This window comes from Macaca thibetana, chromosome 17 (genome assembly GCF_024542745.1).
Source record: "Macaca thibetana thibetana isolate TM-01 chromosome 17, ASM2454274v1, whole genome shotgun sequence".
Taxonomy (NCBI): Eukaryota; Metazoa; Chordata; class Mammalia; order Primates; family Cercopithecidae; genus Macaca; species Macaca thibetana.
Genome location: NC_065594.1, coordinates 85,371,331 through 85,384,096, shown reverse-complemented (window position 1 = coordinate 85,384,096; position 12,766 = coordinate 85,371,331). Strand labels below are relative to the sequence as shown.

Genomic DNA, 12,766 nt, shown 5'->3' with positions numbered 1-12,766 from the left:
TCTTTGTCATAGATTGTAGTAAAAATAACCTGTGAAAAGTGACTGATTATTGACAGGTAGCCTTGGGTATGCAGCTCAAGTAGGCATTATAAAATAAAAAACATAATATTCCACATATTTTCAAAAAAAACTTCTGGCTTACTCAAAAGGTAAGTGTTTATTAAACAACTTCAGTGGAAAAGGAGTTACTTCCAAATCCTTGGAGAACTCCTTCTCAAGCCCGGAATAAAGCAAGGTCTACAGAGACAAAGTATAAATGAAACTATGATCCTGAGCTGGTACCACTATTGGGCTGCTAAGCAGTGCTAAGCATTGCCTTCAGATGAGTTACCTAGACAGATTCCACAACTATAAAGTGAGACGAATAATAATACATAAAACACTAAGCATTTGAGTAAATTAAATTATTTATGTAGAGCAATTAGAACAGTACTGTACCTTATAATATTTAAAACAGAAATGTAAATTCTGCTTTGTTACCAAGGGTCAGCTCCACACAGTTTTGCAATGGACCCTTCCCCAGCCCTCCAAAAGCTGAATATTGTTGTGTATCATATCCAAATTCAGTATCACCAGAGCATAGAGTAAGTGCCAACTGTAAGGCCATAGCTATGCGTCCACTCCGCTGAAATACATTGTGTACCCTCATTCTTAGAGTTGGATCATTGCATTTCATCCTCTAGAGTGAGAATAGACTGCACGTTGGAGAGGTCAGGGAAATTATGTCTTTCTATGTCTAGCCCTTTATAGGTCTGATCATTTGAGTGCTTGACATCATCTATCCACTTATCTATCCCTACAATAATAAAATACGGGAGTAAAGTAGCTCTTATCTCTAGTGGGAGAGTGCATATATTTTATATGTCAGTTCTTTAAAAGGGGAAATTCTTTCGGAGCTTCAGAAAATATCACGGAAGACTTAAAGGAATGTTTGGGAAGAACATGCCTGAGTATTACCTACTAGAATTACAATTTTACTGCTTTAAAGTAATTATAATTTTCATTGCAGGATCTATTAAAAAGGCTTTTACCTGACAGTAATTCTTCTTGTACTTACAGGTCATTATTACAATGAAGGGAAGAAAGGAAGACATGAAGGGGAAATGGGACTATTTACCAAGTGTATCTGCATAGACTAAAGGAGACAAGAGGAAGTACTGAGCACCTTGATTCCTGCAGAAAATTAATTATTTGAGAAGCATAAGAATTCTTCCCTAGCTTCTTATAAGCCTGCTTATTCAAAGGGTGAGTAGTTGACATGATTTTACATCCCATTCATATTTCTTTATTAGATAATTTTATTTCAAATCTAGTCTTAATTTTTTCTGAACCTTCTGGAATATGTAACATTTTATATGATCATTTATGTCATCAAGAATGGAGATTTATATTCTTTTCTATTCACATGTTTATATAAATAATTGAGCACCTCTAAATGCCAGATTCTGTAATTTTATATATTGTTAATAAGTATCTTCACGGCTGGGCATAGTGGCTCACGCCTGTAATCCAAGCACTTTGGGAGGTTGAGGTGGGCAGATCATCTGAGATCAGGAGTTTGAGATCAGCCTGGTCAACATGGTAAAACCCCATCTCTACTAAAAATACAATAATTAGCTGGGCGTGGTAGGGTGCACCCATAGTCCCAGTTACTAGGGAGGCCAAGGCAGGAGAATCGCTCAAACCTGGGAGGCAGAGGTTGCAGTGAGCCAATGTCGTGCCACTTCACTCTGGCCTGGGTACCAGAGTGAGATCCTGTTTCAATAAATAAATAAATAAATAAAGTATCTTAATGACAGACATTTAAATATATATAAATATTTCCACTTATATATGGGAAGAGAGATCTGAAATTTTAAGCAACTTTTAAAATTGTTCCTCCAACATCTGTGAAAGAAGTAAAGTCACTTATAGATCTATCTTACTTCAGAGCCTATATCTTCCTCTACCATACAACACTGCATGTTCACAGACACAGAAACCTTTTACATTTCTAAAATAAATAAAACATCCAAACTTCAGTTTTTAAAAAATGCATTCTACAGATCCACCAGAGACTAAACGACCAAACATAGTCAGAGGTGTTTACTTGTTTGTTTCGGTCTTAAGGGAACCTTCAAACTGCCCTAGAGCCTCGTGTATCCAATGAGTGCAGTTTGGACATTGAATGAATGGTGATATCATTAAATGACCTATGGAGCAAGATGTAGGAACACGTTCAAGAGTAAATAACATATTTGGCTTCCAAGGTATAAAAAAGGAGGGACCCAGTGTTTCATACTCAGGAGGTTTTCTATCTTCAAGTTATGGAATAAACTATGCTTTAAAGAATGCTGCATCAGCAGAAAGTGTTTCAAATATAAGGAAATTGTCATAGCTTTGAAATTATGTCAAATATCATTTTAACTAAGAAAGCCATTTTCTTTCCATATGTTTATCCAGAAGAAAACTTACTGGACAAAATAAATATAGAACAACTTCATGTGTAGTCATTACTGTTTTGATAGGCAGTTACTATGAAATATGAATAATCTAAAAATCATTTCAACCATTTGTTTTTAATAAATCTCATTTGTGACTGATTTATTAAAAACAGGGCCTCCAGAAGAAAGAAATTTAATACCTTTCCTCCATCATTATGAAGGCACTAATACTGACGTAACTAAAATTAGATGGCAGCTTGTGGGAGGAAGAGATGATGTAGAGATGGTGTGTAACCTGGGTAAACAGTCTCTCGACTGTCTAGAGTTGGCTGTATGAATCTGTTGTTGGCTCCAGTTATAAGAACTAAGATTTGTATGTAAGGACAAACATCCTTAATTTGCTTAGCAAGTCGTATGTATTTGATGGACCGCTGATTTTTTGTTTGTTTGTTTGTTTTGAGATGGAGTCTCACTCTGTTGCCCAGGCTGGAGTGGAGTGGTGCGATCTCAGTTCACTGCAACCTCCACCTCACAGGTTCAAGTGATTCTCCCACCTCAGCCTCCCAGGTAGCTGGGATTACAGGCGCCCACCATCACACCTGGCTAATGGCTAATTTTTTTTTTTTTTTTTCAGTAGAGACTGGGTTTCACTATGTTGGCCAGGCTGGTCTCGAACTCCTGACCTCGTGATCTGCCCACCTCGGTCTCCCAAAGTGCTGGAATTATAAGCATGAGCCACTGCACCCAACCCCGATTTTTAAAAGGGATTCTAGAATTTCAGTTGAACATGTGTTTTTGAAGCAACTCCATATCGAACAGGGAAATCAGAGTAAGTAAACCACTGCAGGAAAATCAGGAAGGCAGGCTCCAATGTATGTTTTCTGTGTATAACCTACTTTAATAAGGAAATAGAAATCGTAAGAGTAGCCTTTATCTAGTGGCCTAGAACTTGATTATGAAAAGTGTTACTGAAGACAAAGGAAACATGACCTCATGCCAGTGTCCGGGAGACTTACAGGAACGGAAAGGACCCAAGTGGAACAGCTGGTAACTGAAACTCATCTCGTCAATTTCAAGTGTAGTCCCTCTTCCCAATTCACCAGAGAAAACACAGTCAGCTTTGCATACAGTGTCTGGTGTCAGAATGACCAAACGATTGGCTTCCATCCCTTCAGGATCGTGGACAGAGAGTCAAGCCATACCACCAGCATGCCCGCCTGGTCGGCTGCGAGTCAGACGAGATGAAGAATGCCGTACATTATGGGTCACTGCTTTGAAGTGTTCAGAGGCCAGAATAGTTCAAAATAATTGTGTTAATTATTAAAAGTAGAAGAAGTAGAAGCCAAAATTATGCCTGCCCGCATTTTAGTTTTGAATGTGTGGAGATCAGAAATTAAAAAAAAAAAAATTATGAGTTTCACCTTTTAAACTTTGAGAAAAGACCGTAAGAACCAGTGTTTTAGTAAATCATCTTCAAGAGTAATTTACTCATAAAAAGAAAATAACTCATGATACCGTGTAAACAAAAGGCTAATAAATGCTGGTGTAAATAAGATTAAAGGAGGACAAAGATTAAGGAAAGTAGGACATATCAAAAAACAAATAAATGAGAAATTTTCAGAGCTTGAATATACAAACAGGCACATCAAAAGAGGTTCAGTGGAAACCTAATGCAATGAATGGGACAATTCATGTTTTTAAACATCCCTTGGAACCACAGAAAATACCAACAGAAAAATCTGGTCACGTACAAGAGATAAGAGTCAGGGGTCCATGGATGTTCTTCTTAGATGACAAGGACACTTCACTTTTATGGCATTGCTCCCACACATACATAACCCAAGTTTCATCATGAGCAAGCCTCAGCCAAAGAAAAATTGAGATGTATTTTACAACCTACCTGTTCAGGCTCTTTAAAAATGTCAAAGTTGGCTGGGCACCATGGCTCCCACCTTTAATTCCAGCACTTTGGGAGGCCGAGATGGGGGGTTCATTTGAGGTCAGGAGTTTGAGACCAGCCTGGCCAACATGGAGAAAACCCAACTGTACTAAAAAAATACCAAAATTAGCCAGGTGTGGTGGTGTGGGCCTGTAATCCCAGCTACTTGGAGGCTGAGGCAGAAGAATTGCTTGAACCCAGGAGGTGGAGTTTGCAGTGAGCAAAGATCTTGCCACTGTACTCCAGCCTGGGAGACAGAGCAAAACTCAATCTCAAAAAACAAAAACAAAAACAAAAAAGCCAAAGTCATGAGAAACAAAGTAAGACTAAGGAACTGTCACAGATTAGAGGGGTCTGAGGAAACATGAAAGTTAGATGAAATAGGGTATGCTACTCAAAGTTCTAGAACAGAAAGCAAGACATTAGTTGAACAACTAAAGAAATACAAATAAAGTCTATTTTAGTTATTATTGTTGTACCAATGTTAATTTCTTAGTTGTAGCAAATAAAACATCATTATGTAAGATGGAAACTTTAGGAAAAGTGGGGGGAAAGATATACAGGAATACTTTGTATTATCTTAGAAACTATTGTAAGTCAGTATTTTAATATAAAATTATTAGAAATTGTGTCAGAAACACTGGATGTTAGAAGACAATGGAGGAATGCCTCAAAAATTCTACAGAGAACTTATTTTCAATCTATCATCATAACGTCAATCAAGTATGAGCTTCAAATTATGATATTTTATAATATAAAAATAATTCTGAAAATTTACCTTATGCCAATATTTTTTTAGAAAATTACTTCAGGATGTGCTATAGTCAAACAGAGGGATAAACTAAGAAAAGGTATAGTATGAGATATAGAAAAATATATAGACAAAATTTAGAGAAACAATAAAAAGAAGTCCTATGATACTAAAAATTTCAATGAGAAATTCCAAGAAAATAGAAAAGCTGTGTATAAATGAAAACGCTATATAACCATTATTTCCTTCTTGACTTTTACAAGAACAACATTTACTTAGCTACCACACTGAAATCACTATTCATTAATTTTAAGTAAACTGGCATTGAGAGTTTTTAAAAAACATATGAAGATATACAATGTAATCAAGAAACTACTGTGTTTATTTCAGATTCAAACATTTTAACCACAAAGAACAAAACAACCTCAACTGAGAGCAGGCTTGATTTAGGTAAGTAAAGATTTGGATTTGAGGCAGTGAATATAGGAGGCATTGGCAAAGTTTGGGAAAAGACTGGTGGGCTTTGTGAGGCGAAATGACCACTCCGTGAGAATTGTGAAAATAATATAGATGTGGAATCCTGTAACAATGGCAATTAGTGATGAAGTGGTGACATGGAAATAAAGAGAAATGGCTCAACATGATCATTTTTAGAAGGAAAAGCATTGAAACTTTAGAATGAGATTATGAAAAAAAGAGGATGAGAAATTGTGTTTCCAAGGTTTATTGCAAAATCTGTGATGATGGCATACCTCAGATAGAAATGAATTATTTTAAAGGAAACCAGCTTTTAGAGAAAGATAATGAATCCAATTTTGAACACGTTGAATTCAAAGTGACAATCCGTCATCCATGCAGACTATCATGTAGACAGATAACCAAATAGGATAGAAACACCCACCATATAATAAAACCACAGGTGCACTCATTGAGTGAACCAGCACAGATAAACTATACTCTACTCTAGGGGCTCTCATATCTGGAAATAGTAAGACTCAATGAAGGCAGTAAAGGGAAGTTAAAACGAGTAAGATTAACTTGGGAATTCAAGAAGATCTTCTTTGGCTTCCATAGGATCCTAGACTGTTTCTATGAAGAAGTCAGTGTTCAGCCATGGCCCAGAATGGTGATGGCTGAGAGCAGGGCCATGGTTTGGTGCTCAGAGACCATTCACCCTCTAGGAACAATTGATGGAGAGAATAAATTGGGGAAAGAATAAATATAGGGCAGTTGAAGGAGAGAATAAATTGGAAACCAAGAATGCCACGGCTAAAAGGGAAGGAGCAGGCAAGTTTGCACTTTTGAGGAGAAATTCCAGGAAGGGATTTCTCCACATTTCCATGTTAGGTCAGAAGCATGTGACATGCTATAGAGAAAGATGGATTTTTTAAAATGAATAAATGAGATAGTTGGCATTTTTGGCAAAGAAAGATTTCATTTTCAAGACCAAAACTTAAACAGCAATATTTAGGAGAAAAAATGTTTGTCAAATTCCTGCTGAATTTGAAAGCAACAACGTATTAAAGCTTTCTCTTCTCTCCTGCAATAGTTGATGTTCACAACACAGTATCCTCCTTGCCCTGGTGGGAATATGCTCCCCCTTGCCCTCATGGGAATATGTTCCCCCTTATCCTAGTGGGATGCATTCTAAGGCTCCCAGTAGATGCCTGAAACCATGAATAGTACCAAGCCCTACACATACTATGTTTTCATCATATACATACACATGTGTGATAAAGTTTAATTTATAAATTAGGCGTAGTTAGAGATAAACTATAATAGCTAACAATAAAATAGAATAATTATAACTATATACTGTAATAAAAGTTGTCTGATGGGGTCTTTCTTTCAAAATATCTTATTGTACTGTACTCACCCTTTTTTGATGATGTGAGAAGATACTATGCCTATGTAATGTGATGCAGTGAGGTGAATGAGAAAGACATCATGATGCAGGGTGGCCTACTATTGACCTAATAAGCAGGTTGTGTCTGCAGCATGGAGATGCTGGAAAAGGGATGATTCACGTCAAGGGAAGAATTGAATGGGACAGCAGAGATTTCATCATGTTACTCAGAGCAGCACACAATTTAAAACTTAGGAATTGTTTATTTATAGAATTTTTCATTTAATATTTTGAAAAGACAGTGTGCCACAGGTAATTGAAACTACAGAAAGTGAAAGTGCAGATAAGGGAGGACTACTGTATTCTTAGAGCTAAATTGTGTGTCATTGGAATATTATTGATAGTTTTAATCAAAGCACAAATTAGATCAACATGGGTGGTACTATTAGGAAGGATATTAGATTTTCAATTCAAACTCACATCTTTCAAAGAAAAATATTTTGAGTCTCTGCTATGAGATAGATACTGAGGAATGGTGTAGATATGTATTAGTCTGTTTTCATGGTGCTAATAAAGCCACACCCGAGACTGGGCAATTTACAAAAAGAAAGGGGTTTAAGAGACTCACAGTTCCACGTGACTGGGGAGGCCTCACAATCATGGTGGAAGGCAAGGATGAGTAAGTCACGTCTTACATGGATGGCAGCAGGCAAAGAGAGAGAACTTGTGCAGGGAAACTCCTGTTTGTTAAAACCATCAGATCTCATGAGACATAGTCACTATCATAAGAACAGCACAGGAAAGACCCACCCCATGATTCAGTTACCTCTTACCAGGTTCCTTCCACAAAACGTGGGAACTGGGGGAGTTAGAGTTCAAGATGAGATTTGGGTGGGGACACAGCCAAACCATATCAAGATAGCAGCAGAAATAAGCAGAAAATGAGTAATTTTAAAATTACTCAGTTTATTACTGATATTCTGATGTACATTCCATAAGAGATAATTACATTCTACACCTAATGCCAAAGTTTTTACAGTTCAAATTCTAGGAATGAGAGCTGCCCAAGAACCATTGCCAAAAAGTTACAGAGAGAGCCTCAGCGTTTCTTTGGACTCTCCAGTTCCTTCCTTCTCCTTTCTCTTTCCTTGCTCTTCTCTCTCCATCATTCTTCCCAGGTTTCCCCAGTGCTGAGGACTCAGCCTCCATGATGTTGCCTCAGAGACTTTCTATCCATAAGGTGTTATTGCACTGTGTCTCAGAGGAGAGGAGGGAAGTCATCTGGAGAAGGTTCAGTGCACCTCAGCTGTGTCTGTTGCCTGTCCATTGCTCCTGCTTCCTAATCCCTGCCAGGGGCACACCTGGAGAAACTTAGGAAACCCTTCAGAAAACAATGCAGAGAAGACCCACCAAATATAAGCCATTCAGTGTGCCCTGTCATAGGTTCAACCCAAATCTTGTTTCAAGTTACAGATAGAGAATTGCAGTGCTTCTTATTAACTTTGCGAGTTTTATTCATGCTTCAGAAAGTTGCTAAACAGTGTAAATGACTATTTGGGAGAAGAATAAAAGAACTACTCAGAAAATCTGAAAAGGGTTCAAATAAATTCCAGTGCACTTTGATTCTTCCTTTACAAATACAAAGGATTTATGGTCTTTTGCATCAGCCAGGGTGGCCCCTGGGAAGTCAGAGTTTATCTATATCCACCTGCACATTTATTACAACCATTTCTTTATATTTATATTTATATATATTATATATTATATTATATATTATGTATTTATTATATTATATATTATGTATTTTTATTATATTATATATTATATATTATATATTTATTTATATTTATATTTATTTATAAATAAAGAATAAACCATATTCTTTATTTATAAAGAAATTCATATAAATGAATATATTATATATTATGTATAGTTGTATAAAATTATATATTATAAATTATATATTACATATAATTAATATATATTTATAATTATATTGTATATAATTATATAAAAACTTTATATATTATAACATATATAATATATAATTTATAACATATAATTTATATATACTATGTAATATATTATATATAATATATATATACATACATATTCCCACATTAGTGGAAACACTAATGTTATTTTAAAAGACTATCATAAACTCACTGAAAAGAAAAAGTTAACAGTTTGTTTCCAAGACTTGAGGACATCAGTTGGAATAACGTTTCTTCCATAGACTTAAATGCATCTCTGGTGTCTTGGAAAGGCAATTTCCTCTCAAATGGGTAAAGTGGTTATACTAACTCTGTATAAAAATGAATACAATAAAATAGGCACAAAGAATCTAACCACTTGAAACATCCCATCTTTATTCTATAGCTGCAAGCTCAGAGAGAAAATGATCCCACTATTTTATGGGAGTAGACAAACACTTTATTGAGGGTTTTCTATGTGTCAGACACTGTGTACATTTTGCCATGTTGTCCAGATTTTATTAAATGCAGTCCTTTTCCTTTTTAATGTCACCATTTGGAGGTTTTTCTCAAGTCACTCTGGTGCACCATGAGATCTAATCCCCATTAGTGTGACATACATGCTGATATTATGTAAGTGTGTGTGCATATGTACACTGACACACATCGTTTGCATCTGTAATTTTTTTTTACCCAGTTGCCTCATGAAAGATTAAAAAGGAAGATTATACTCCATTCAGAGTTTTGACAATGCCTCAATAATAAATCAGTTCTCATCATTTGAAGAACTATGAGGTGGAACAAAAACTGATTTGAGATTCATACCGTTGTATACCTACTCTTTAAAAAAAAGATGCAATTTACACATCTGCAAATCTTAGGAAATGGCTTAGAGAATTTGCATGATTTGGGCACATGAAGCCATTTTAGCACATCAGTTCCTTCCTTTCATCTCTGATGGGGGTAGAAAGGATACAAACATATTTTTTGCAGATGATGTGAATTATTGACGGGCATAAATAGCAACTCACACTAAATGCTTCAGAAATGTGCTTTTTAATTGAGTGAAGATGGAATAAAAAATATGCAGGAAAAATCCTGTTTTATGAGAGCTGAAGATACAGAATTAGATACACTGTTTGTGAGTGTGTGTATATGTGTATGCCATAGCTAATATTATAATTTTTGGTTGGTCTTCCTTGTTCATTTAATGTTTATAGCATTTGTTGAGGGATTTTTACTAAATGATGACAAAATAATGAAGCAGATTAGTAAGAAAACCTAGAAAATGGTTCACTAGACCTTTACTGTCTATATTAAATAGATGAACTAAAAGGTAAATACAGATTTTTACCCACTAAAGAAAACGACTAGAATTTATTGCACTTTAAATATATCATGCAGCGTATTGTAAAATAAACCCAATTGCATGTTCTCTTAAATGACTATATTAGGGTATTGTAAATAGTTTTCCTAAAAGTGGATTTTTTTGCACCACAATTCAAATAATGCCAGAACTGCCAGCTATAAACCAAAATGTGAAGTACATGAGCTTGAAAAGCTCTTAGTGTTCATGTGGATCAGTCCCTTTTTACACTGGAAACAGCTACAGAAAGTTCCAGCCGATAATGAAAGACGGTGCACAATGGCTGTGACCAGAACTGTGATCAAATCCGGTCATTGTGAGTCTTCTGGCCAGCATCGGTTTTCTACCACATATGTTTTGCGGCCTCCATAGATATTAAAGGAAAACTGAATCATTGGCAATCTGCAATACTCAGATTCTTGGTTTTGAGAGATTATTTACCCCTGGGAGCCTTTCTGACATGAACACTAACCTTGGGTGTAGTAACAAGGAGTAAATAGAATAAACAGTCCAACTTATATGAATGCAAGGCATTATAATGTGACCAATTTTGTTGGTTATTTCACTTCATTGACGCTAGTTCAGTTGGCTCTGTGAATGTACATAGGAAATTTAGAAATATTAATGTTTTTATTTTTTTCCTCTAGGTTAACTGCAGTGAATGAAACTATTGGATTATAATTCCATGAAGATAAGAAAAAGCTCCAGATGGTTTTCATCCTATCACCAGGACCTGCACAGTGTGAGTGCCTGGTGCATAACAAACTTTATTATTTATCTCTTCTCTCTTTCTTCCCCCAACCATGTGTATACATACACTTGCACACACATACATGTATGTACATACACACATATATATGTGTATGGACACATACATGTATACACATGTATATATATACATGTACATTCATATATATACACATACACATATATACAATAAATAAATGGTTGAATGGCAAAATGACTAAATGGATTTAGTAAAACATAATGATATGCTACAGAATTGTCAAAGAGCCCTGAAATTGAGTAAAAATGAATGAACTAAATTCCAAGATCTCTTACGACCTATGATTTCATTCTAGCAGAAATTTGTAAATATGTGTACCCTAGATTTGTACAAAATGTTAATGGTGGCATTATTTGGAATAGCTCCAAACGGGAAAAGCCCAAATGTCAATCAACAGTAGAATTGATGAATATTGTTATACCCATAGAATGGAATTCTAGACCACAATTGAAATGAGTAGATTGTTGCTACACCCAGCAACATGGATGAAGCTCCAAACTCCTTGAGTGGATAAAGCCAGACTGTATATGATTACATTCTCTATAAGAAATTTTATTCAAATTTCAAATACAAGCAAAACTATTCTACAGTGAGAAAAGACAGTGGTTACCTTTAGTGGTTAGTGTACCCAGGCTGGTGCAGGAGGGAAGTTTCTAGGTGACGAAGATGTTTTAATTCCTGATCTAATTCTAGCTATACTGATGGGTTTACTTTGAAAAATTCATCAAGGTGACTATGCACTTTCTGTATGTTTACATGAAAATTTCAAGGACACACTTGATTGTATGACTTTGGACGTTACTTTTCTTTTCTGTGCCTACATTTCCTCAATTGAAAAGTGAGGAAGAGAATGCTTACCTCTAAGGATTGACACAAAGATTAGCGGCCGAGCATGGTGGCTCACACCTTTAATACCAGCACTTTGGGAAGCAATTGCAGGTGGATCACAAGATCAGGAGTTTGAAACCAGCCTGGGCAAGATGGTAAAACCCCGTCTCTACCAAAAAAAATACAAAAAAAATTAGCCAGGCATGGTGGTGTGCGCCTGTAATCCCAGCTACTTGGGAGGCTGAGGTAGGAGAACGACTTGAACCTGGGAGGCTGAGGTTGCAGTGAGCCAAGATCATGCTACTGCACTCCAGCCTGAGTGACAGAGCGAGACTCCATCTAAAAAAAAGAAAAAAAAAAAAAAAAAAAAAAAAAGAAAAAAATAGATTAGCGATTAGCAAGTAGAGTATGTGTAAAATCACCTGGAATAATGCCTGGAATGTGTGTTCAGTATTTAATTGTAGAAACAGTTACCTTCATAAACAACAGGACATTGTGGGAACATCTGTTAATTACCGAACAGTCTTTTTAGGCCCACCTGGGGTTTGTGGATAGTAATTTTTATTAATAACACCTTTATAATGGCTGAAATCACAATGATACTGTGTCAAATTAACCAACAGTTAAGAGCTATGCTTCTTCTTTTTGCCAACTTATTTGTTTTATTTGTTTTTAATTGACAAATAAAATTGCATGTATTTATCTTGCACAACATGATGTTTTAAAAGGTACATACATTGTGGAATGGCTAAATTGAGTTAATTAACATATGCATTACCTCACATAGTTATTTTAGGAACTGTGTTTCTAGAAGTCTGTAAGGTAGATTGATTGATATTTTTAACCAGATTCA

The 12,766-nt window shown here is 35.8% G+C and overlaps 1 long non-coding RNA gene across 1 annotated transcript; it reads left to right on the top strand.

The window, feature by feature from the left end:
- The first annotated feature begins 1,065 nt into the window (after positions 1–1,065).
- On the top strand, positions 1,066–11,055 carry LOC126940291 (uncharacterized). Its single transcript, XR_007720693.1, has 3 exons — positions 1,066–1,245; positions 5,504–5,563; positions 10,946–11,055. It is a non-coding gene; the product is annotated as an uncharacterized LOC126940291 (long non-coding RNA).
- The last annotated feature ends 1,711 nt before the right edge of the window (positions 11,056–12,766 follow it).